This window comes from Phytophthora infestans, genomic scaffold, assembly GCF_000142945.1.
Source record: "Phytophthora infestans T30-4 supercont1.31 genomic scaffold, whole genome shotgun sequence".
NCBI classification, from domain to species: Eukaryota; Oomycota; class Peronosporomycetes; order Peronosporales; family Peronosporaceae; genus Phytophthora; species Phytophthora infestans.
In genome coordinates this window covers 1747152-1772697 of record NW_003303728.1, presented here as the reverse complement: position 1 = coordinate 1772697, position 25546 = coordinate 1747152, and the positions used below count along the sequence as shown (strand labels likewise).

Below are 25546 nucleotides of genomic sequence, written 5' to 3'. Positions count from 1 at the left end.
ACGAGAGGGCTGTGCCCTGGTGGGCTCGAACCACCGACCCTTTAACTGGCAAAGCCAACGCTCGACCACTGAGCTAAGAGCCTATTGCTCTTAAGCTTGTCCAAGCGTGAACCATCGTTCATGGAACGACAGGGCTGTGCCCTGGTGGGTTCGAACCACCGACCTGTGGCTCACAAAGCCAACGCTCAACCATTGAGCTAAAAGGGTGTTGCCCTTAAGCTTGTCCAAGCGTGAACAATCGTTCATGGAACGAGAGGGTTGTGCCCTGGTGGGTTCGAGCCACCGACCTGTCGCTTGTGAAGCGAGTGTTCAACCGCTGAGCTGTTGTCGACGACTCGAATGAGTCAAGAGCATTGCTCTAAGCGGTTTGCAACTCTTGGAGTAGGCGCGGAGCGCGAGCGTAGGTCTGAGACCGCTTGAGCAGCAGATGCGCGCTGCGCTTGGAGCATTGGGCCGTGGGCTGATGACGAGAAGCTGGGCATCAACGATGCGTAGGCGTTTGTTAGCTCACGGAGCTGTACAACGCTGGTGTGAGGTGTAGTAACCTCCGCCGACTTAACAAGACGTGACCTCGCTGAGGAGAGTTTCGAGAACAGAATGTTCTCATCTTAGTGGGGGAGAGTGTAACGGGGTTACATGGTGTGGAACACACAGGGGTACGAAGTACCCGGAGAGCTAACAAACTCTCAGTACATAAGTTGGAGAGTTAACAAGGTCTCTCAGTACGTTGGCCGAAAGCCACACGTTATGCATTTGATTAGGTTTAACTATGCTAGATAGTTAAACAGATACATTTACCCCTAGGCGGCTTGGCCGCAATAATAGTAAATAAAACACTTCTGGTTTTGAAGCATAAAAGTTAAGGTGTTAACTTTGAGCCCTGGTCTTGGGCTGTAAGTGTCCTTTGGAGAAGGAACTTAGTATTAGTGACTCTTTGAGTCGAACGTCTTCCTCTGACACTAAAGCTACGGCAGCCCCGCTGCAATTTGAACCACCGACCTGTGGCTTCCGAAGCCAGCGCTCGACCACTGAGATGAAAGGGCGTTGCCCTTAAGCTTGTCCATTCAAGGACAACAGTTCATGGAACGATAGGGCTGTGCCCTGGTGGGTGCGAACCACCGACCTGTGGCTTCCAAAGCCAACGCTCGACCACTGAGCTAAAAGCGGATTGCTCTTAAGCTTGTCCAAGCGTAAACCATCGTTCATGGAACGAGAGGGCTGTGCCCTGGTGGGTTCGAACCACCGACCTGTGGCTCTCAAAGCCAACGCTCAACCATTGAGCTAAAAGCGGATTGCTCTTAAGCTTGTCCAAGCGTAAACCATCGTTCATGGAACGAGAGGGCTGTGCCCTGGTGGGTTCGAACCACCGACCTGTGGCTCTCAAAGCCAACGCTCAACCATTGAGCTAAAAGGGTGTTGCCCTTAAGCTTGTCCAAGCGTGAACAATCGTTCATGGAACGAGAGGGCTGTGCCCTGGTGGGTTCGAACCACCGACCTGTGGCTTCCAAAGCCAACGCTCGACCACTGAGCTAAAAGCGGATTGCTCTTAAGCTTGTCCAAGCGTAAACCATCGTTCATGGAACGACAGGGCTGTGCCCTGGTGGGTTCGAACCACCGACCTGTGGCTCTCAAAGCCAACGCTCAACCATTGAGCTAAAAGGGTGTTGCCTTTAAGCTTGTCCAAGCGTGAACAATCGTTCATGGAACGAGAGGGCTGTGCCCTGGTGGGTTCGAACCACCGACCTATCGCTTGTGAAGCGAGTGTTCAACCGCTGAGCTGTTGTCGACGACTCGAATGAGTCAAGAGCATTGCTCTAAGCAGTTTGCAACTCTTGGAGTAGGCGCGGAGCGCGAGCGTAGGTCTGAGACCGCTTGAGAGCAAGATGCGCGCTGCGCTTGGAACATTGTGCCGTGGGCCGACGACGAGAAGTTGGGCATCAACGATGCGTAGGCGTTTGTGAGCTCACGGAGCTGTACAACGCTGGTGTGAGGTGTAGTAACCTCCGCCGTCTTAACAAGACGTGACCTCGCTGAGGAGAGTTTCGAGAACAGAATGTTCTCATCTTAGTGGGGAAGAGTGTAACGGGGTTACATGGTGTGGAACACACAGGGGTACGAAGTACCCGGAGAGCTAACAAACTCTCAGTACATAGGTTGGAGAGTTAACAAGGTCTCTCAGTACGTTGGCCGAAAGCCACACGTTATGCATTTGATTAGGTTTAACTATGCTAGATAGCTAAACAGATACATTTACCCCTAGGCGGCTTGGCCGCAATAATAGTAAATAAAACACTTCTGGTTTTGAAGCATAAAAGTTAAGGTGTTAACTTTGAGCCCTGGTCTTGGGCTGTAAGTGTCCTTTGGATAAGGAGCTTAGTATTAGTGACTCTTTGAGTCGAACGTCTTCCTCTGACGCTAAAGCTACGGCAGCCCCGCTGCACTGTGTGCGCGTTATTTAGCATTAGTCGAAGACGCCAATGTGCACATACGTGGTAGGAGCTGTTGAAAAAAATTATAGGCCCTGGTGGCCCATATTCGGCTTAAATTGGAACTTTAGCACTTATTGGTTATAACAAATTTGTTTTTAGCTGCGTAGTACTTCTGTAATTTTTTTTAATTACAATACTTTTTGTTTAATACTATTCTAGATATCTTTCATATTTTTGCCTGCACTTATTTGTAGTAGTAGTAGTATACGTATGATAAATACTTTTCATAATGCTATTATTAATTTGTAGAACTATTAACATTTTTAACAGATGACAGTAGTGGTTGCACACACACCACTCCGTCTCCGCGAAAAAAAGCACGTTTTCCTTTGCATATGCGCGTAGTGTGCGATCCCTAGAGAATGTGCGCACTTTCCAACACGATTTGTAGCGTACATCAGATAAAATGGGAACAGCGTTTAAGATTAAGGTAGCGCGGAGGCACGTGATTAAGCAAGAGCACGAAATACGAAGGAACACAATGCCACACTATGTACACGATAGGGTAGAAGAGCAACACGAAGCACTGAAGGCCATGGACGATGATAGAAGACTTAGCCGACGCAAACCACGAAGTTGTATGCGTAGCGTGAAAGACGGAAGAGCATACAGCCATGAAAAGGACAGAAGGACAAGAATATGACGGGAGCGTACGGGCCACGGAAGGTAACTAAATATAAAGACACCCCAGCATGCTGAAACGCACAGCTACCGAAGAGCACTCACGCTCGAATCCACGGTAGAGCACGTAGCAGTAAGAGTGCACGGACAGCAATTCTCCCGTAGCACCACGATAGAACACGGAGCACAGTCGACCGACCAAACATGAAACCGCGGTAGACCATAAACGGAAGATCACCGAGCATTGGAACACTATATTAGTGTAGTACCGGAGCTCACCGAGTCCGACAACACGATACTACGGTAGCTAACGATCTCACGGACGACAGACCAACCGCGACACCACAAGTTAGCACGATAGCAGGAAATGGGCCACTAAGCCATGAGAGAACGCAGTCGCGGAGCTATAGACGGAAATCATCGAGCCGTGGATAGCGATACCAGTGTTGAACCTGAGCTTACCGAGCCACGGAGGATAGTACTACATTAGAGGACCAGCCACGAAATAAACGGGGAGGTGGGCGCTTGGGGTGACCACGACTGCACACTGTGGAGCACGATGCCATTGTAGAACACGATAGCACAGACAGCGCAGAAACTCTACGTGAGCACAATACCATAGACAGCATTACCACACCGCGATTGCACGATAGGGTGATACCGCGGTCGATGGAACCTCACCAGGAGAGCACGATACACGGGCGACGGAACAACAGGAGGGCGTGGAGGCACCAAACCACGGAACAGCACCCTTCGGCTAAAGTGATGGAAGGGCAACGACCACGAAATACTATATATCACGAAACCTGTGCAACCCACGTGAGCGTTTGAGAACAGGGAATAGTAAGCAGCCACAAAGAGGCCGTATTAAAGAGTATTTACCCAAGAGATAGCGCGCATAACCACTAAGCAGCGTGCACCACGGGTGAGGAGGACACCACGATGCCAGGAACAGCACGGAAGAGCACGGGCCACTGAAGAACATGACATTCAACCTGTAGAACGTGGTAACGGTAGCGTACCAAACCACGATATTGTACGGGACCGCATGAGACTACGGAATGGTAAGTGGTTCAAGCACACGACATCACGATGTACTGGGGTGGACGAATTCACACGCAACCTGGAAGTACAGGATCCTAAGCAAAAGCACGCGATACACCGAAGTACTAAAAGTTGCGGCCACCTCATCTCCAACAAACCATGCCACTCCGTCGCGTAGCGACGGCGGCCGGCTAGTCCTAAGCTATCAATGCTAGCACGGTGTCCGTCCGTCCGTCCGTCATACGAAACGCTCAGATGTTTTAGCCTTCCCATTGGCTGTCGAGCGGAGCAAAGGCGGCTTCAATTGGTTAAAGCTGAATTATGTAGCTTACATCAGTACATCGATGTGGTTCACAGAGCACATATGGAGATTTGCACAAGACTATCTATTATCAAAGGCGGCATCTTAAACGAAGTATTTACTTTTTTAATAATGCATGTTGCTTTTAATATTTGAGTGTTAAACAGACAGAGCTACTTATTCTCAAATGAAACAGCCCCTAAAGACGCTTCCTATGCTGCAAGGTGCTTAGTGTACACGTAGGAATGCGTGTTTTGAGGCCATACTTTATTATACGTCATACTATGTGTTTAATAGTTTCTGCAAGTTACAATGATATATAAAAGCACAGCTATTTTGTTGTAGAAATGTTAAGAAAATATCTGAGTGTGAGGTAACTGACTGAGCTGCCAAATAGTAGTACACGTACAGCAGAAGCTGGCCGTAAGAACAACACTGTGCCAATAAACGTTGTCACTTGATCCATAAAGATAAATAGTTTTCGATTGAATAAAATGAACTCATATGTGTTATTGCTGTAAACCATTTTTTTTAAGAGCTGTTTAGACAACAAAATCCAATACTACCTAACTGGCGGACGTGTCGTCGACAGGGGCGAAGGATATGATATTAAATGGAGCGGCAAGAGAACAACACAACACAAGAGGTGAAAATGATAATTCGTTAAGTAGACCTCATAATGATGCGCTAATAAACTTGGAGCCTAAATGACGTCCAATAACCCTGGAATCATCGTTAATAGAAAGCACTACCGTCAACAGCAACAGCAGCAAGGCGTCTTGCGACGCATTATCTAAATGCTTTATTCATTACTCGCACAGATTAGAGTGTCGAATGAATCCTTCTGAAATAGCACAAATTGAGCGCTAAATGCATTAAAATGTACAAAATTGATTTTGTTTAGCTTTGGTATGAGAGGTGAACAGTCTTTAGTTACTTACAAGATTAAACAGCAGTACAAGCGTGTTAGTAGTGCAAGCTGAACACGCCATTACTATCTTCTGCGTTGATGTGAGCTAGGTTTCATGGCTCAGAAACGGCCCGTGGTATCGAGCACGACGATAAACTAAACATATTGTGTAGCATTTGTATTAACGTTATTAGAAGTGCAGGTGGTTTGTGTGAAAGACGAAGATACAGTGGTAATCAACAATAATAAAGAGGTTGTAGTAAGAATCATTATTCAAGATCACTAGAAAAAATATTCTTAAGCATAGCGTTTATTTTTAATATTTATCCCGCCAAAGCGAAGCGGAGGCGGGAAGGCCAAAACATGTAGAACTAAACCTAATTTACCGCCGCGTAGCGGCTGCGCTCGGCTAGTCTTACCCCCCCCTCATGGAGTGTGGTCTGCGTCTGTCAGTCCGTCCGAGGGTAGGGTTTATAAAGAGGAACGCAAATACGTGCGTTCTACTGGCTGCCGAGCGCAGCGAAGGCGGCCCCAATTGGCTAAAATCGACATTGTGCTCCGTACACATTGTGTGTGGACTACATATCGTACTTAAAAGCACCGTTCAAATTTCATTTTGCCCCCATTTTCAAAACGGAAGCATCGGAACGTCACGTTACTCAAGGTACGCTGCGTGTATGCATGTTAGTTTACATTAGTAGCTACCAAGACACACATACGCAGATAGTCCGAGGTTCCTGGGCTGCTTAGGGGGTAGCTGATAACTTGCGGGATTTTATCCTGCAAGTAGGTAGCCGTGCTATGGGGATTTAGTTCCAGAGCCCTCTGGGTTCTTGGGGTTTTATCCCACCGCCCACTCTGCGCGAGAGCACATTTGGCACCTGGTCCATTGACCGCAAACCCGACAGCGAACCAGTTGAGCCGGTCGATAATGGTTATTGATGGGCACGCACATTGCGTGCGTGCAGTTGGTCAGGAGGGGTACCGTAACTGGCCCCTTTTAGCCGACAGATGGGATGGGGGCTGTAATAGCCTATCAATAATCAGCCTTTGCAATTAACAGCCGCCTTTTGGCAAAAGGATATCGCACCTCAAGCTACAGTACCATCCAGGGGCCCAACCCTGAAGATTCGACTGCACAATGTGCAAACTAAAACCGCTCCGGGCCTCACGGCCCGTGACTGTGGGATAAGTGATCGGAGATAACCGTGATGGGGGCAAGCAATCCCGGGTAGTACGCAGATGTCCAACATCCTACTATATGAAAACCTACTACTACGTGCGGTGTACTTAGACTTTGTCTGACGCGTCACGTTTACGTGTTCGCAAAATTATGACTCGGACTAAGCGGAAGAGGACCCGCGAGGAGCTTGAGGAGGCACTGCGCGAGAACGAATGCATAAACGCAACACCAACGCAAGAGGAGAATAATGCAAGGAAACGACGTCAGGATAAGCGAAGAAGAAAATGTTACGACTTAAACAAAGAGCTGAGAACGCTCAGCGTGCACCAAGAAGAACAAGGGTTTTCGGAAGGTCGAACGGTACCAACAGCTGAACAGGAGAAGAAGACAGAAGCGTCGGATCCGGTGGAACATCAGCGGCGGTTTGAGGATGCCATGGAGGCTGCGTATCAAGCTGGAGCTGAGGATGTGGCTTTACTTACTGTGCCGGTCGTACCTGAACCAACGGCTCTAGAAGAGGTCCCAGTCTTGGCTGCGCGGCGGGCTCGCGAGAAAAGATCTAACCGGACGCTGTCTCAGGCAGATCGCGAGCGTACACGCGACGCACAGAGATTTCGCACAAGACGAGCTAATATGTCACTTTTGCAGCGTGATCGTGCGAGGAAGAAAGACGCCGACCGTAAGCGCGCCCGAAGAGCCCGGTTGCGTGGAGAAGAGCTTCAGGGACATCGGGAGCAAAATAGACAGCAGCAAACAGCACACAGAGCAGGGATGGGCCAACCGGAGAGGGAGGCTGAACGCGAGCTAGATCGCCAGGAACATGCGGAGCAGCGAGCTCAGCTTTCGGAACAACAACGGGAAGCTATACGTGAGGTACAACGTCAACAGGAAGCGGGTCGGCGATATTGGCAGACACCAGAGGAGCACCAACAAGATCTAGAGCGAGTGCGTACTAGACGCCAATGCGTCCGTCATGGACATGCTCCTCATCTCCCTAGCAGACTTCGATGCGTCCATGATAACAGGCGACGACGTGGTCAACGGTCGACACAAGCTCCCGATTACAACCGATTGTCCGACCTGCAATGCTTCGAAGTGGCCTGGCGAGTCTGCGGTATCATGCTGTCTGGCAGGCAGAGTAAAGCTGCCTCCACTGCACCCCGCGCCACCAAAACTGCTTCAGCTGTACGGAAATCCCGAGTTCCGCCGTCAAATTCGTGCCTATAACCAAGCCTTTGCGTTTACGTCGATTGGTGCATCGTGCTCAAACCGATCGTTTTAATACGTACGTCAAGACGAGAGCGCTGCCGGTACACACGGGGTGTACACATATCGCATTGAAGGGGATATGGGGCACTACCTAGGTCTCTCCTCCCCCACATAGACCGTCGGACAGGCGCGCGGGAAGCAACCAAGTTTGCGCAGATCTACATTGTGGATCCAGACATGCAACGTCGCGCGGAGCGACGTCTTGGTATATTCGCGGATCTGGATCGTGCTGCACTACTAGACATCGATAAAATGATGGCAGAGCACAACCAATTAGCGCAACGGTTCCTCCACTTTGGGCAGCAAGTGCGTCAACACAGCACGTAGGCTCCAGTAGACTTGGTCTTCCGTCTGCATGACAACTCCTCGCGACCGCGGACTCAAACCGCCCCACTGTGTCTGAAGTGGCTGCGACTCTCATTGAGGATGGCAACCTGGCTCAACCTCGAGATCTTCTACTCTTAACACGCGATCATAGGCTGCTACGTTTGTACGAGACTCACGCCGACTACGACCCACTCCAATACCCGCTTCTCCTTCCATATATAGAGAAGGGCTGGACCTACACAGACGAGTTCGCGAATGGTGCTGAGTATCGAAACATGAAGGCGATGTCGCTTCGTGAACACGTCGCGTTCCGCCTTCATCAGAAAGTGGATGATCAGTCCGCTCTCCACCAAGATTGGTGTCTATTTCGACAGTGGTGTGTAAATCAGCGTGCAAAATGTGAGCAAGAACAGCTTTGCTGGGTGGCCGACAATCAGAAAACACTTCGCGCCGATCAATACAGGGGTGCTCAAGACGCTTTCGTCAACGAAGGTACTTTGGCTCTGGCGGAAGGAGAAGTGCAGTTATCGAAATATGACCGGGCCCAGAACAGATTGGTGCACCCGGACCGGGACGGAGGCAGCAGAGGGCGATCTATCCACTTTCTTAATCAGGTTGGCAAGCGTATCATACTACCGGCTTCGCACCTGGGTAGCCCGCAGTGAATGTACAAGTCGTATCAAGATTCGATGGCAATTGTTCGGGAGTATGGACGGCCCGACGTCTTCCTGACTGAGACGTGCAACCCCAAATGGGACGGGATATTTGAATCGATACCTTCCGAGATCCAGACGGCTCAAGATCGACAAGACATCAGGAGCCGAAGAGGTTCCGATTGGAGTACCCAGTCTCCTTCTCCTCGCGGAGTGGAGACTTAGAAGCTGTACGCTTCTTAGAGGGCGCCATCGGCTTTAGAGGCCTTAGCACGCGCAAGACCCTCGGCAAGCGAGATACGTTTGCGAGGTTTCCCTTCCTCATCGCCGCCAGCTTTGGGAGTGCCCTTAGCCTTGACGGCCGGACTCTCAGAGCGCACAGACGTCCTGGGGCTGCGATCACTGTGATCACTAGCGAGCGATTGCACGCTGTCTCCTTGTGCTCGCTGGGCACTGGGCTGTGCCCTCCCGCAGAGCCCACAGGAGCGTCGTGCGTGCTCCCGGACTCGGCTTCGTCCTCACTGGCAGAGTCGAACTCACGTTCAGCAAACCGAGGGTTCGGACGGTTGTTTGGGGAGGCCGAGGGTGACGGACTGCGGCGTTTGCTCGCACGCTTGCTCATAGCTGCGTCACCAGTTGAGCCGATCGCATATGAGGCCACCTTAGTAGCCTCCTGAAGTGTCGAGCCTTTACCGTGAGGCTTCGTGCTCTTGGCTTGCGCCTTTCCGGCAGCAGCCTTGGAGCGTGTCTTCGCACCGCTCTTTGCAGTACCACGGGGCATGGTAAACGGTCGAAGTGGAGACCTAGAAGAAGAGCGCACAGACCGCTGCTCGAGGCTCTAACTGTGAAGTGAGCCTCCGCCGCGCTCGCGCGGCCAAGTCGATGGTTTTCGACTTTGAGAATGAAAGTTTGTGAAACACTTTTTCATTCTGGTGGGTCGGTAAACCGAACCTAAGTGAGGGAGGATGCAACGAAGTACGTAGCCCGAAGTGTACCCGTATTTACAGGAAGTGTGACACGTCACACTCCGGGATATTTGGTACAAGGTACGAAGGTCGTCCAAAGCCAACCATTGGCTGATGACATTGCTTTGCTATAGGTGACTTATAGTTTGTATTAAACCCAAGCTTTATCTACCTATAAATATACTCAGTTTACAACCTACATTAAATTGGTCACTTCGCTCCCTTTAGGAAAAGGGGACCTGTAAACTGCCGTTCGCTGAGAGTTGTATACTCTCGGAAGCTAGCTTTCTCTAGCGCAAGGTGCTGTGTGACCCCGTCACACTTGGTATCACTAGTAGTCAATCCACGCCACTGCAGGTAGACTACCTGAACCTTTCCGAAGTTCGTTGCCATAGATAGGAACGACTTCGCCCATATGAACGACTCTCAATTCGAGTCGGTTCGGAAGATGGCAGGCATCTTCGGGATGGAGGCCCTGCGGAGCCTGGTGGTGTCAACACCGGCCGAGCAGCTCGAGCGCGTCAATGCGTTTGACACGTACGAGCAGGGGCTCATCGCGCATGTGCGGAGAACCTGCAGGCTCCGGCGGCGGAGGCAAATCCGCCTCACCCGAAGCCAATACGGCTGAAGGTTAAGCCGTATGAAGGGAAGGCGAGAACCTTCACTTCTGGGTCCGAGAAGTAGAGCTCGCGATGGACGCGGCTCTGATCTCGACCGAGCAAGTTCGTGTTGCTTTTGCTCTCTCCAACCTTAGCGGCCGTGCTAAGAGTTGGGTGTACACACGGGAGGCAATATCCCCTGGATGTTTCACATCCTGGGCTCAGCTGTGTGAGCAGCTCCGAGCCGCGTTCCTTCCGGCGAGCTACGAGTACCGCCAGCGCTCGCGCTTCCTCTCGTGCAAGCAAGGGAGGCGTGAGCTGCACGAGTACGTGCAAGAGATACAGGAACTCCCGGCGTCCCTAGTGGGAAAACCACTCAACGAACACATCAAGATGACTGTGTTCATGGACGGCCTTCGAGTGGGCTCCGCACGCACTTAGCTGTTCCGGGTGCAGCCAAACACCCTTGAAGAGGCGATTCAAGTGGCTCTTCAAGAAGAGTACAGTCATCGTCAGGCGCGTACGCCGGCCTCAGCGTGGCCTGGGAGTTCCTTGTCGACTCCTGGTCGAACGAGCCCCAACGGATCAGTTCCCATGGAAGTCGGGTCCGCCGAGCAGCGTGACATCCGCTGCTTAGGCTGCGGGAAGATGGGCCACTTCAAGCGCGACTGTCCCGCGGAAAGACTCCGCAGACGGTCTTTTTCCAAGCCCGTCCTCAAGGGTCGCTGGCAGAAGCCAGGATTCCGGGTACAGGGGAACGCCGGGAGCCAGTAGAGACGGGGCGCCCTACTGGGGAAGAACTAAGTCTTCGTGATGGGTGCGCGGGTGGCGCGTACCATGGGGACCTAGCCCCTGAGAATCTTCGCACTCTCGAATCGGCGAAGAGCAGCGGCGGGTTGCTCGTAGTACACGGTTGTGTACAGGGATACGATCATCCCTTTAGAATCTTGATCGATTCTGGGGCGTCGAAGAATTTCGCACGCCGCCAGACAGTTGCTCGTAATAGCAACAAGTTGTCTGATGCTTTGAGAGAAAGCAAGAGCAACATGACGGTGTCAGTGGGACTGGCCGACGGGAAGGTCGTCACTGTCATCAACGTCCAAGTGGATCTGGCCGTCAAGTTTGAAGACTTTGACAGCCTCGAACATTCACTGTTCTCGACATGGATCCATATGATATGATCCTGGGCATGCCCTGGCTTGAGAAGCACGAGCCCTGGATCGACTGGCGAGGCAAGGCAATCGGTGCCAGCCGCCCTGCACAGTCCGACAGAGCATTGGTGAGTCATGTTCCCACCTCTGTCAGGACCCGGGGCACCCGCAAGGGTTGCCAGGGTACCAAAGCATTCGGCAGATGTTGGGGGGTCGTCGACGTATATGACGACTCCGAGGATGCTTTGATGGTGGCAGCGCTCAGAGGAGGCGCTGGCCAAGTGGGTAACTTAGGTCCACCAGCGGGTAACTTAGTTCCGCAGACAGCTGCAGCTGTCACGAACACAGACAACAACGTGTTCAGAGTGGGTAACAGAGTTCCTCACACGGTCGCCCAGACCTTAACTGAAGAGGAAGACGTCGGAAACGCTTCCTGTGTGGGAAACATAGTGCCACACGCGGTCGCCCAGACCTTAACTGAAGAGGAAGGTGTCGAACACGCTTCCTGTGCGGGTACCACAGCACCCACCACGAGGCCACGAGTGCCTCGGATGTCGGCGCTCCGACATCCCCAGACGTGGGTAACAGAGCTCCACGCCACAGTCGCCGTCGGCGGCGGCGTCGTCGCCGACGAAAGTTGGATCTGAACTTCGTTCAGATCGACGTCGCTTTAAGCGACTCGGAGCCCAGGGCCTGGGCTCCTCCGACAAGGCCGGTGGAAGAGTGTTATCACATCTTCGATGGCGAGACCGGCTAACCCGTCAAGGCATCTGGTGTCCACTTGGAGCCGTTGCCAGAGGTTGCAGAAATACTGAACCTCGAGGAAATGACGGTCGAGTCTTTCCTGGCCAACCCCAAGGCTGGAAAGGTTGCCGAGATGGTGCTCATGAGACCTGAGACCACTCGGGAGGAGCTGAACTCCTCTACTGTTTTGGACGAGAACGTCCTGAAAGACCTGAATAAGCAGCGTCAGACGCGCTTGGGTTCTGATATCCTTAAGAACCCCAAGGATCCGGTGTATCCTTTGGTGACGGAGTATGAGGACGTGGTGAACAAACACCCACCGACCCAACTCCCACCGGATCGAGGCGTACGGCGCGAGATTGATCTCGTGCCCGGCACAAAGTATTGTGTCACGAGGCCATGGCCTCTCCCGCGCGAACAGTGCGAGGTCATTGATGCCTTCTTCGCCGCGAAAGCGAAGGCAGGCATGGTGCGGGAGTCGAAATCCCCGCACTCGACGCCGACTTTCTGCGTTCGGAAGCCGAACGAAAAGTGGCGTCTGGTTCACGCTTATAATAAGCTGAACAACGCAACGGTGCCGGCCCAAACACCAATCCCACGAAAGGATGTGTTGTTGAACAACATGGCCGGGAGCGTACTGTACAGTGCGCTGAATTTGGTAGACGGATACTACCAAATCCTGATGCGAGAGAGCGACATCCCGCTCACCGCGGTAAGCACTCCAAGCGGCATGCTTTGGGAGTGGCTCGTCATGCCGCAGGGCTTGTCTAACGCCCCGGCGACGTGCCTGGTGACGCAATTGTTCCGCCCTTTGTGTACCTTCGTACAGACGTACTTCGACGACATATTCGTCCATAGCCGTGCCGAGGGAGGCAAGACGGCCATGGAGGTGCATCTGGGGCACCTCCATCGAGTGTTGGACGTAATGCGAGCGAACAAGCTCTACGCTAACATCGACAAGTGCGTTTTCGCGTCACCAGAGATTAAAGTTCTCGGTTGCTTTGTAAGCAACGTGATGTTCGGGCTGACCCAGACAAGGCCAAGGTCATAGCAGCATGGTCAATGCCCCGATCCCAGAAGGATCTTCGAAAGTGGTTGGGCTTGGCCAACTACCTTCACAAGTACAGCGCGGGGTACGCGGGCTTTGCTTAGCCCTTGTCGGGCCTCCTTCAGAAGGACGTCGATTGGCACTGGGATCAAGCCGCTTAGCGTCGTCTGCGATGCCTCCGACTACGCCATCGGGTGTGCATTGCTGCAGGCCGACACGGCTGGACATGAACGAGTCTTTTCGTTCCAGTCCAGGCAGCTCAAAGCCGCCGAACGGAACTACCCTGTCCACGACAAGGGGCTCCTGGCAATGAAATATGCCCTTGTGAAGTTTCGTGTTCACCTTCTGGGCTCCCGGCCCTTCGTGATCTACACAGACCACGCGTCCTTGATGACGGCGACTAACTCGCCTCACCCCTCCCAAAAGATGGCGACGTGGCTGTCCTTCGTCGCGGAGTACAACTTTCGTGTCGAATACAAGCCGGGCAAGCTCAACGTGCTTGCGGACGCCCTCGGCGTCCTGACTACGAGTTAGCCCACATCACACGGATGACAAGGGATCTATATGATCGGATACGCAAGGCGTATCGGGACGATAAGGCTGTCACGCCTATCGTCAAGTTCCTCACGGCAGGAACGAGCGCGAAGTCCGACTGGCTCTCGTCGCGACAGCGCTCACGGCTCCACCGATATGAGTTGAAGGATGGCCTCCTCTATTTCCGGGTGGAGCCCAATGAACCTCCACGGGTGGTCGTACCCAACGACGAGGATCTGAAATTTGATATACTCGCGGAGCCGCACGACGCGCCCTCCAGCGGCCACTTAGGCCGCGAGAAGACCTTTCTGTCGGTCTCTCATGCCTTCTGGTAGACCCACATGTACAAGTGGGTCGCCCGATACGTATAGACATGTAAAACATGTCAGCGGGTCAAACCCGCAGGGCACTCTTCGGCTCCACTACAGAGCCTACCCGTACCGGCTGACTGCTGGAAGTCGATGAGTCTTGACTTCATCTTTGGGCTTTCCGCCGACGGACACGGCAACACCGAAATTTTGGTGTTCGTGTCGGCTGAGCAAGATGGTACATCTTGCTCCGGTTCCCGTCACTGTTACGGGCGAGCAAACCGCAAGGTTGTTCGTCGATAGCGTGTTCCGCTACCACGGTCTTACGGAGACGATTGTCTCGGACCGAGACCCGCGGTTCACGGCTGCGTTTTGGAAAACGCTGTTTCCTTTACTGGGGAGTCGTCTGCAGATGTCCACTGCGGACCATCCGCAGACAGACGGCCAGACGGAGCGCGTCAATCGAGTGCTCGAGGACACTCTGCGCAGTGTGTGCGCGGCAGCGCCACGTACGTGGTCGACGCAGCTTCCAGTTGTTGAGTTTGCGCTCAACAACGCGGTGCACGCGTCCACGGGGCTCACGCCGCTCTACTTGAACGGCTTCCGTCACCCCAGAGCTCCTCTCACTCTTCGAGGAGACACTGACTCCTCTATTCTGAGATGCTCGGAAAGCCCTTTCCTCCCAGGTCTCGGATGTGAGACCAGTTTCGCTGCGGAAACAAGTGGAATCCTATATGGATACCAAGCTGAGCGTTGTCAGCAGGGTCCACGATGCCATGGCAGCGGCCCAGGATAGACAAAAGGAGTACTCTGACAAACATGGAAGAGGAAACTTAAGTGTATTTAAAGTGGTGGATTTAATGCTATTAGACACGAGGAACCTACCTCTTGACACTGTCAGCTCTGTCGGCAGCAACAAGCTGAAGCACCGCTTCATCGGACCATTTGCAGGCCTGGCCAGACATGGTGCGTCGTACACCATCGACTTGCCTAAGTCAATGACGACGCACCCGACGTTCTATGTTGGACGTCATCAGATGTACTTTGATCCGCAGGGGGTTGCTGACTCGCAGACCCACCTTGGCCCAGCTCCTCGAAGGGAGGGCCGGTCACAGATGTCGATGAGGGCGTCGGAGCAGGCACCCAAGCCTCGGTCGGAACGGCAAGGCTGCGGTCAAGACCGTACGCCGGAGGGGCTACGTACGAACGGACCCCGGAGCCATACGCCGAGTACGCTGAGTACGTCGGGTATGCACCATACTCGTACGTCTGGGCGTGCGTCGAAGGCGGCTCCGGACGTGGCAACAGAGCCTCGATCCGTCGGATCACGCAGAAGGCCTCGTCCAGATCGGACGAAGAGGCCCAGCGATCCAACCGCAGATGCAGGTTCGCGACCTCACGCTCCAACAGGTCTAGGCGGCCCGCAAGACGAGCGAGCTCACCCTGATTCCCAGCCTGGGCGGCAGTATCCCCGCCAGTCCCAAGGCCAAATGCAATCTCAAGCACGACGACGCGTTGACGAAGGCGGTCAACCTCAAGTCCCTGTGTCGGACCCGCAGGAGGAGCACCCGGACGAAAGTAGCGTTCGGGAGGCGCCGAGTACTCGTACTCGTACGAGGGCACCACCGCCCCTGCTTGACCGGAATATAAAAGCCCACTACGACGTGGAGCGGATCCTCCAGGAGCAACGGCGTCGCGGTAAGCGACAGCTCCTCGTGAAGTGGAGGGGTTATACCCACTCCAAGAACTCATGGGAGCCGATTGAACGGCTTCTGATTGACTGCCCGAAGGCTGTCGCAATCTGAGAAACAGAAGCGGCGGCAGCTTCATAAGTAGTCCGGGGCTTCTTGCCGAACGGGGTACGGACGTTGAAGACACTCCGTACCCGCGCTCATCATGAGCGCTAGAAGCCGCGCGCTTCAGGATGCCCCTTGGCAGCATGCGCTTGCTGACCATGTGGGCAAACTGAACACGAAGATCACGCTGGTCCAGGATGCGGGACAGCAGCTGATCTTCATGGAGTTCCCGTAACTCCGTGGGGGAGTACTTGAGAGACTCTACCCAAGCCCAGAACATGTCCTCACAAGAACTGCAGCTGGGACAGTTCTCGGGCAGAACCCAAGGGTATCCCCAAAGAGGATAGAGACCACCTCGGTTCTCGGGCTTCTTACGGCACGTAGTGAAGTCCTTAAGAGGGATGCGGTGTGGCACGAGAAGCACACACCGAGACGCCTCCAAGTTGTCAGCAAACAACAGTTCCTTCTGAACAAGGGTACGCTCGTAAACACCCCTAGAGGTGTGGCCGCCCACAAGGCCACGAGGAGCAACGAGAAGCTCTAGGAAGAGGTCAGTTCCAGAGCTCTCCTCGGGAGGTCAATACCCTCTTGAGTTGATGGCAGCTCCCTGACTGACGGGTGCCACCACCGAGCCCCCACGCACACGCTGGGCAGCTTGAAAGTCCTCCTGCTGCTGGTCGAGGTTACTCGTGATCTCCCGGGGCTCAGGGATAGCACCTTCCTCCTCCTCTTGCTCCCCCTTCTCGTCCTCTTCATCCGAGGAGTCGAAGAGGCCCCGATGGGAGTGCCGAGTCTCCTTCTCCTCGCGGAGTGGAGACTTAGAAGCTGTACGCTTCTTAGAGGGCGCCATCGGCTTTAGAGGCCTTAGCACGCGCAAGACCCTCGGCAAGCGAGATACGTTTGCGAGGTTTCCCTTCCTCATCGCCGCCAGCTTTGGGAGTGCCCTTAGCCTTGACGGCCGGACTCTCAGAGCGCACAGACGTCCTGGGGCTGTGATCACTGTGATCACTAGCGAGCGATTGCACGCTGTCTCCTTGTGCTCGCTGGGCACTGGGCTGTGCCCTCCCGCAGAGCCCACAGGAGCGTCGTGCGTGCTCCCGGACTCGGCTTCGTCCTCACTGGCAGAGTCGAACTCACTCTCAACGAACCGAGGGTTCGGACGATTGTCTGGAGAGGCAGAGGGCGACGGGCTGCGGCGCTTGCTTGCTCGCTTGCCCACAGCCGCACCACCCGATGAGCCGGTCGCCTTGGAGGCCACCTGAGTAGCCTCCTGAAGTGTCGAGCCTTTACCGTGAGGCTTCGTGCTCTTGGCTTGCGCCTTTCCGGCAGCAGCCTTGGAGCGTGTCTTCGCACCGCTCTTTGCAGTGCCACGGGGCATGGTAAACAGTCGAAGTGGAGACCTAGAAGAAGAGCGCACAGACCGCTGCTCGAGGCTCTAACTGTGAAGTGAGCCTCCGCCGCGCTCGCGCGGCCAAGTCGATGGTTTTCGACTTTGAGAATGAAAGTTTGTGAAACACTTTTTCATTCTGGTGGGTCGGTAAACCGAACCTAAGTGAGGGAGGATGCAACGAAGTACGTAGCCCTAAGTGTACCCGTAGTTACAGGAAGTGTGACACGTCACACTCCGGGATATTTGGTACAAGGTACGAAGGTCGTCCAAAGCCAACCATTGGCTGATGACATTGCTTTGCTATAGGTGACTTATAGTTTGTATTAAACCCAAGCTTTATCTACCTATAAATATACTCAGTTTACATTCTACCTTAAATAGGTCACTTCGCTCCTTTTTCGATAAAAGGGGGACCTGTGAACTGCCGTTCACTGAGAGTTTGTATACTCTCGAAAGCTAACTTCCTCTAGCGCAAGGTGCTGTGTGACCCCGTCACACCTTCCAAGACATGACTTCGTGAACAATTCTTCAGCACAGATAAGTTTAATTTATAATCCAGATAATTATATAAAATTAGAAGTTCTCTGGAGTTTATATCCAGCGTATTTAAATACACATGTCACCCTTTCGTTTCCGCTTAAATACGAACATAAATCCTCCATCATTCCAAAATCCGAGGAACTATGGTTACTTTGTACTGTGCCGTAGTTGGTGTGGCTGGGAGCGCGTTCCCTGTGGACATTGACGAGAACAAGTCGGTGGGGTACTTAAAAGAGGCAATCATGGAAAAGAAATTGTACCAGTTTCCTGCCGATGAGCTGAAGCTCTTCCTGGCGAAGAAGAACGAGGGTCGCGGTCCGTGGCTGACTGAAGACGAAGTGAAAAATGATGTGATTGATACGACTGGTCTAAAGCTGCTGGGAGCGGCGCGAGCGAAGCTACGACGTGTGGGTTTGTCGGATGTGAATGTCGGTGGAGTGGATGAAGACGATGAAGTAGAAGGGAGGGGCCCTGTGAACGTGCTGGTGGTGGTTCCAGGAATTACAACTACCGTTGAGGTGAGGGAGAGAAAAGATGAAATGCTCATGGCCGAGCTGGCGTATTACCAACGCTTTGGTCAAGAGATCCAAATCAAGTGCCACAGTTGCTGTGGTGCTATTCTCGACAAAATCGACACCATTTACGAGGAAGGGTCTCATCCGAAGCCTTTCATTTGCGTGGAAGGGTCGTCTGGAATGGGGAAGTCGCAACTGGCGTTTTCATTGGGAGGCGAAGGACGCAAATATCCACGGCCGTGGTTTTATTGGCCTCTTCTTTCTGCGGGGGAAGAAATGCAACGCGTATATTGGAACTTTTCATCTATCGCGACTGCCTTCGAATCTGTTGTGAAGAAGGACGGGCTGGAGCAGCTACCAAAAGCAGAGATATTGAACTGCGCTTCATCATTTTACACCACGCAGGAACTATGGACGTATGGATTCATTATCGAACTGTTGAGGTATTATTCCCGTGCAGATGTTGGCGCACAGATGATCCGCGTTGAAAACGAAACGTTTGAAGTTGCCAAGTGTGGTCTGAAAGATGTCATTGATGCGCGCACTAAAATGAACAATCGGAAAGTGTTGCCGTTCTTCATTTTGGATGAAATGACGCCAAGCGGGGAAATTCCGAACATGATGAAATTAGCGGCGTTCAACGCAATGTCTTTCGTGCTTGCGGTCTGGTCGTGATTGTAATGGGCACGGACGCCAAGATATCGAACTTGGTTAGTCAGTCACAGCACAGTCGCACAGGCTCTCATTGGTGGATGACCGTTGTCTCGAGTTTTCCAACTTACCAGTCTATTCCCTTCAGCGATCCTGCGAAGGAAGAATCGTGGCAGAAGGTGATAAAGTTGCATCCCGTCGTGAAGGACATTGCTGATAATTCTCGTGGTCTGTTCTCGCGGTATTTTGTGGACGCTGTGGTACAATTTGCTCTGGAGGAAGTTGCGGAAAATGAAACATTCGCTTTGGCGGACATGCTAGACGCAGCGTTCAAGGCGGTATATGTCAAGGCTCAGGATGCCAAAGGTTTTATGAACACTGAGACAGGGAGACATGCGCAGCTAATGGCGCTATCGTACACCAATGCCAGCGTTAAACTTCCTGATTACACGATTTCTGCTACCAGTTGTGATGATGACGGGAGTGAACCTCCTCTGAAAAAGAGTAAAGTGGGGGTTCAGAGCATGCATGTGCATTTTGCGAACTTGGTTGATGAAGAAATTACTGATGTGGTTGTTTCAGGGGGCAGATTAAAAAAAGGGGATGGAACCCCCTGGATACCAATCTGTCGTTTTCCAGTCATTGAGGAAGACGTGTTGCTGTACCTCGCCGTGCTCGGTGGAAAGGAGTTGTCGGCGTACTACGACTACAACACCGGGACGAAGTATTCAACAGCTAGTGTTTTTGATGAGTTTCGCAGACGAATTGGCAATGAACCACACGGAAATACAAATGCTCTCAGAAACAATTACTGCGAATTCGAGAACTTGGTGGCCCATGCGCTTTTCTGTGCGTCGAGAAAAAATGGTGTGCGAGGAATCGCCTTTAACGAGTTCTTCTTTGCTTTGGTTGATGAATTTCAGGACGAATTCAATCCAACAAAATTTAAAGCCAGTGCGTTGTTGGAAAGATATGCTGGTTTGAAGAAGAAGTTCGCAGAAACCATGATCCCGTTTGTGGCACCACCTAATGCGAGATGGCCGGATTATATTCTTGGCGCCTGCGGTGCTGGTGATGGTGACTGCAAATTCGGCCATCTTTTTCGCGCTAAGGACAGCAAGAGATTGGATTGTTACGTGATGGTTCCTGGGAGTGACAATCCACTGTTCGTTTGCGAATGCAAACATTGGAAGAAAAAACTAGACAGCGGTGCGATGGAGAAGATCGTTGAGGGTTTAAATGCTGAGTATACAGGGCGTGCAGGGCGAGATGGTCAGCGAAAGCCAAAGTGGCATAACTGGGATCTTGCGCTCGTCTTTTGCTATGAACTCACCCAGTTCAAGCAGAAAAAAGTTGGTGCTTGGAAGTTTCATGGTACAGGTATTGTCACGGTCGATTGCAAGACGTGGGTGAAGAAATGGATTATCGAGCCAGGAGCTGGGGAGAAATTGGTCATTGTGCTTCAGACAGGGAGTTTGTTTTAAGATGAAGTTTCTGGTAGCAGCAAAGGGGATGAAGATACGCATGTCAGTCGGCACCGTCGTTCCGACGATGAAACTTCTTGCCTCAGGATACTCCAAGGACATCAATGGAGCGATACACATTGCAATTAAGCGGCTCTTAGGAGACAGGAACTTAATACAACGTGGGGACTACTACCTCCGCTCTGAAAAAAAATCACCTTTCCAAAAAAAATCACAGCGCTCCACCTCGTTGTTTTTATGATTTTAAAGTTTGCGGAGGGATACCGATCCTTCTGTAAAACAGGTGCATGCCCAGTAGGTATTATGCTGCCAACTTAGCTGTGCCAAGCAAGACACTGCGTTCCAGGAGCTTTGACCTTTGAAACGATAACAGCCCCGGGCTTTTATGTCCAAATTGCTCAACTGCGGGTATGCTTGTTCCACCACATCAGTGTAGCTGCAGGCATTCTTGTTCGCCATTTCAGCAGCAAGCTCGTAAAAACTACGAGCATGTTTGATTCACGACAGCGGATGTCGTTATGCGACAAGCGTGAAGACTTCGTCGCATTCATCGGCTCGATACACAGGCCTTGACCAGCATCAGCAAACTGGACATGTTAGGTGTTCATACCTTCACTATCGCATGCAATAATCGGGGGCCGCTGCAAGGTGTCTAGCAGCTAACGTTGCCTTCAGCAGGCAGTCCAGCGCACACTAACGTCTGTCACGACGAACACACGATTAGGATCATTAATTGCGAAAGCGATGCCCTTGCTGACTCATCTGTCCTCACGCATTCTACCCTTAGCTAGCAGCGTCGCTCCTTATGTCCCTGCTGATCTTGCGAAGTGAGCGATGGCAAATGGGCCAGAGATTTTACACCGTTCACTCTAATTAGTCATGCCGTGACTAATAATGGTGCTGAAGTTGGAGCACCTTCTTTTTAAAATTAAGCTTAAAAACAACTCGTTCATATTTCTAACCAAGCATACTATCATAAAGTAATCGCTGAGATCCAGTTAGAATTGAAAAATCTTCAAAAATTTCCCACATTTGTGACGTCACTAAAGCGCGAATGCACGAGCAGGAACTCAACATCCCAGGCCGGTATATCAGCGTTTCTGCACGTGTGCCCGATTATCCTGATCTCGGATTTCTGTGGTTTCATTGGCTAACACCCCTTTCTTGAGATTGGGTAGGTGTGCTTTTTGATATAGGAATGTCGGTAATTAGAGTGAACGGTGTAAACAGCCAACAGTTTTGCAGGGAATATATCGCCTTAGACGAGGTACCGCGGGAATCAGTTTAGCTTCATGGTACACTGCTTAAAACGCTTTTACAAGGATATAGAGTTTAAGCAGTCTGTAATTTTATTGGTGAGGTGATTTATTTTCCGAGCGGAGGCATAATAGTACTTGAGACCGGCCTTTGGTCAAACGCTCCGATAAACCAATCAGCACTGACACGATTAGGCGCAGGTGCAAGCCGAAGTTCTGGTCCGCTAGGAATGCCGTTGTTGTCTTATTAGCATTTGGTGCGACTTATATCACGCTCTGAAAAAAAGCCAAGATCTGCGGCTATCCTTCACATTTATTAATACATGAAATTTTAATCTTCCCAGCGCTCGTCGTATTTTCTCGTTGTAGTCTGTCGTATACCTCCTCCTTCAAGGGTCGGGCAGCCCGCGACTGTTCAGGGAGTACGGTCTCGTTCAGTGGCCGGAACGGTAGACAGGAACACTTAAAATGAATATAAGCTTGTTTATTTACTTGGCTTCCTCTTGAGTAGAAGGAGGGAAATATAAGACTGAGAGCTAGCTAGAAGAGAGGTCTAGCACCTACCCTTCCTCACATACACTACGCCACTTCGCTTACACTTGAACGAAGAGTACACCTCACCTGCCGTCCGTCCTCGTGGGACAACAGGGAGCTCTGGGAAGGGACCCGATGGCGCTATGTGCCTTAGACCCACATTGACTGCGATCCAGCGTTCCCGGACCACCCTATAGAGCCACTCTAACGGGCTCGGCCTGGGGCACGCGAGCCGTCGAGTTCAACGGAAACCATCCTGACGGGACGGCCGGGCGCGGAGTAGCCACCGGACCTCGGGTCATCTCGTCGGGACGCACAGCTCCTGGAATGACCCCCTCGTTCCCGGGAACTGGACATCCTCCCCGACTAGTCGTTTGCCATCCTCGGCGAACGGATTTCCTGTGCACGCTCCCCACATTTTGTCATAGTAACTCTGTCGTTAGCCACTTCGACAGGTATGTGAGGCTGGAGCGCCTCAGGGTTATCCTCGGTACAGCCATCTATGAAGTCGGGGTCGGCGACCTGAAAATCATATAACACTCCGACGTCGTCGTCGACCCGTAGACGTTCGATGTTCCGAGCTTCGACCATATTGCGCTTAGAAGCATTCCAGCGAGTACTTGCAAGAGCTAGCTCAACCAGCACTTTAGGGGAGACAGTTCATAGAGGGCTTTCCTCGTCATACTGACGACAAGCATGTGATATCACCCCAGCGATCACCGCGATAAGTGTGTCGGCGAGACTTCATCCGGTCCACTCTAGGCAGTGGTTAGAGGCCTGTAGGAATAATAGTACAGCCCCAACCCCCACAGGTCCCAAGAGCATGAACTCCACCAGATCGAGCACGTTGACCGGTATGAACAGTAGCAGGGAAAGGCATAGTAGTACCAACCAGCAGACAGCCTCTCCTACACCGTACAGGTGCATCCAGGTAGCCTTGGAAGCGTCCCAGAAAGTACGGAGGAGGACTTTAGGGATGTAGTCGGAGAAAGTCACCTTGCCGGCGATCCACCAACTCCGTAGCATCCGTCCATAGCGACCATACCTCTCTTCTCCTTTAAGCAGAACGATCGGAGGCACAGTGAAAAGCGCACTCCACACTCCTACGCGTAGGTAGCACCTCGGAGTTGTCGAAGTTCACCCGCTTGAAGCACGTCTCGGTATAATGAAGCACAGTCGCCACAAATATCGCCGTTCATCTTGACCACACGCCACACTTGGACCAGGAACTCCCAGGTAACGTTTCGTAGAGGAGTCGTTAGGGCCCAGACCGCTACGGCCCCTACGAACACGAGCCACAGCTCCCATCGGGCGTACTCGTAGAAAACACTCGCATGAGGTTCCATTGTAGGAGAGAACACTCAGCAAATAAGAAACTGAGTGCACACGGGATGACTCTTCTCGAAGTTGGTAGGTCCCCATCCGTCTTAGTCGCTAACCATCACCCGTTGTTGGGAAAGGAGGGCACCGGCTCTTCGTCTTTTGCGAGAGTCCATCTTGCACCCAATAAGTAGTTTTCACAGGAATTTCCAGAGAGACGGAACGGGGGAGGTCTTAGTATCGACGTCCCGTCTTTCGGCTCATTCGGCAATTTTGCCTCGACCGCAGACGCCCCCCCAGCACCTCTCCTCCTCGTCACTACACCGTCATGGGCACTTCGCACGGCAAGGCGCCCCGCAAGCTCAAGGCCGTCTGGAACGTCGAGTCGTCCGACTCCGACGGTTCCTCCCACCATGATACTCCGGCCGATGAGCGCTTCTGGGTCATCATGCGCGACATCCTCGCGGCGAACGCAAGCTCCATCGGCCTCGAGTTGCTGGACGACATCGCTGCGGCAATCCTGAACGACACGGGGGAGGTCGCGGACGCTTTGACGGGACCGATAGTGATCATGCCCAAACCGTCTCGTCAACCTACTCGCGGAAAGCCGCCTCGGCACCCACGCTTCACGCAGGACGGTCAATTCCCACGCAAGAGCGTCAGTTCCGGCTCAACGAAGAATAAGACGGTAACGGAGAGTCCTCGCTCCGGCAAGAAGCGTCAGAGTCACCCCTGGTCGTCGTATGTGTTACCGCTTAAGCTGTCGGACACGACTCCTTCCCCAATTGTCGACGATCTGAAGAGGATCTACTACGAAGCGTCCGAGCTTGGTCAAGAACCGTACCAGCTAGCCTACCCGTGACCGGGTTCTCACTTGTGGTACAATCCGCGAGTGTTTCCCAGCGTACACGCTTCTCACTGGCGTTTTCGGAATGAGAACCGTTCCAAGTTCTGGGATTGGCAGACAAACGTCCCGTTGAAGACTTCCAACGCCCAGACTCAACGTCGCAAGGCCAAGATGGCGGCGGTGGTCGCGCGCGTCTGGTTTCTGAGCATCTACATCGAGACTTAAGTCTACTTTGGCTTTCTCCGGTTGTCCGAGAGCTGCGCTCACCGACGTCGTCTCATATGGATGGGGGACAGCTGGGTTGGAACGCTCCAGACGCCAAGTCCTGTAGCTGTCCGGGTTTCGACAACCTTTCCAAGCTCTACTCGCGTGACTCGGGAGCGTACTCGCGTAAAGTAAGAACGCTTTTAAGCCGTTCCGTATCGATGAGGCAGGCTTCACGACCATTACAGAGCTGTTGGAGCACACGGGGCCCTTGATCCGAACAGCTTGAAGCTGGACAGCCAGCTCACGGACCGGGCTCTAGCACTCATTCTACTGGACACGAAGTCGAAAGATGACCACGAGCCCCACTGGGTGGGCGACCGGTCGAAAGGGGTCTGGCACGCGCTGAGCCACTGTCCTCGTCTCCAGAAGATGTCGGCTAAGCTCTCACGCGAACGGGAAGGAGGAGCGCTTCGGACACCCAAGGTAACTCCTCTCGACTCGTCCGAAGCGGACTCCGCGGGATATGCGGCTTACGAACGTACCGACGGTACTTACACGGCGGTCTGGGAGGAAGCGAAGGAGGAAGAGTCAGCTTACGATGAAGACGAAGCCAAGAGTGACTCCGAAGACCTCCGCCCTGTTAAGAAAACGCTGCGCCTGTCTTTAAGTTCGGAAGAGAGTTTTGAGGACGACGAGCGTCCCGATAAGCGTCAGCGGCTCTACCGTAAGCCTCTGAAGGCGAACGTGCGCGCGAAGCGATCCCGTTCTCCGTCACGTAGTTCTTCGTTCCTGAAGAAGTCCTATCTTAGTTCGGCGCGCAAGCGGTCCTCTTCACCCCCACGATCTAAAGGCAAGCTCAA

The 25546-nt window shown here is 52.7% G+C and overlaps 1 non-coding gene and 1 pseudogene across 1 annotated transcript; one reads left to right on the top strand and one right to left on the bottom strand.

Annotated features, from left to right (window-relative positions):
- Positions 1 to 10: 10 nt before the first annotated feature.
- On the bottom strand, positions 11 to 82 carry PITG_27824. Its single transcript has one exon. It is a non-coding gene; the product is annotated as a tRNA-Ala (tRNA).
- A 17933-nt stretch (positions 83 to 18015) lies between these two features.
- On the top strand, positions 18016 to 20522 carry PITG_12650 (annotated as a pseudogene; the record flags this gene model as incomplete).
- Positions 20523 to 25546: the final 5024 nt, after the last annotated feature.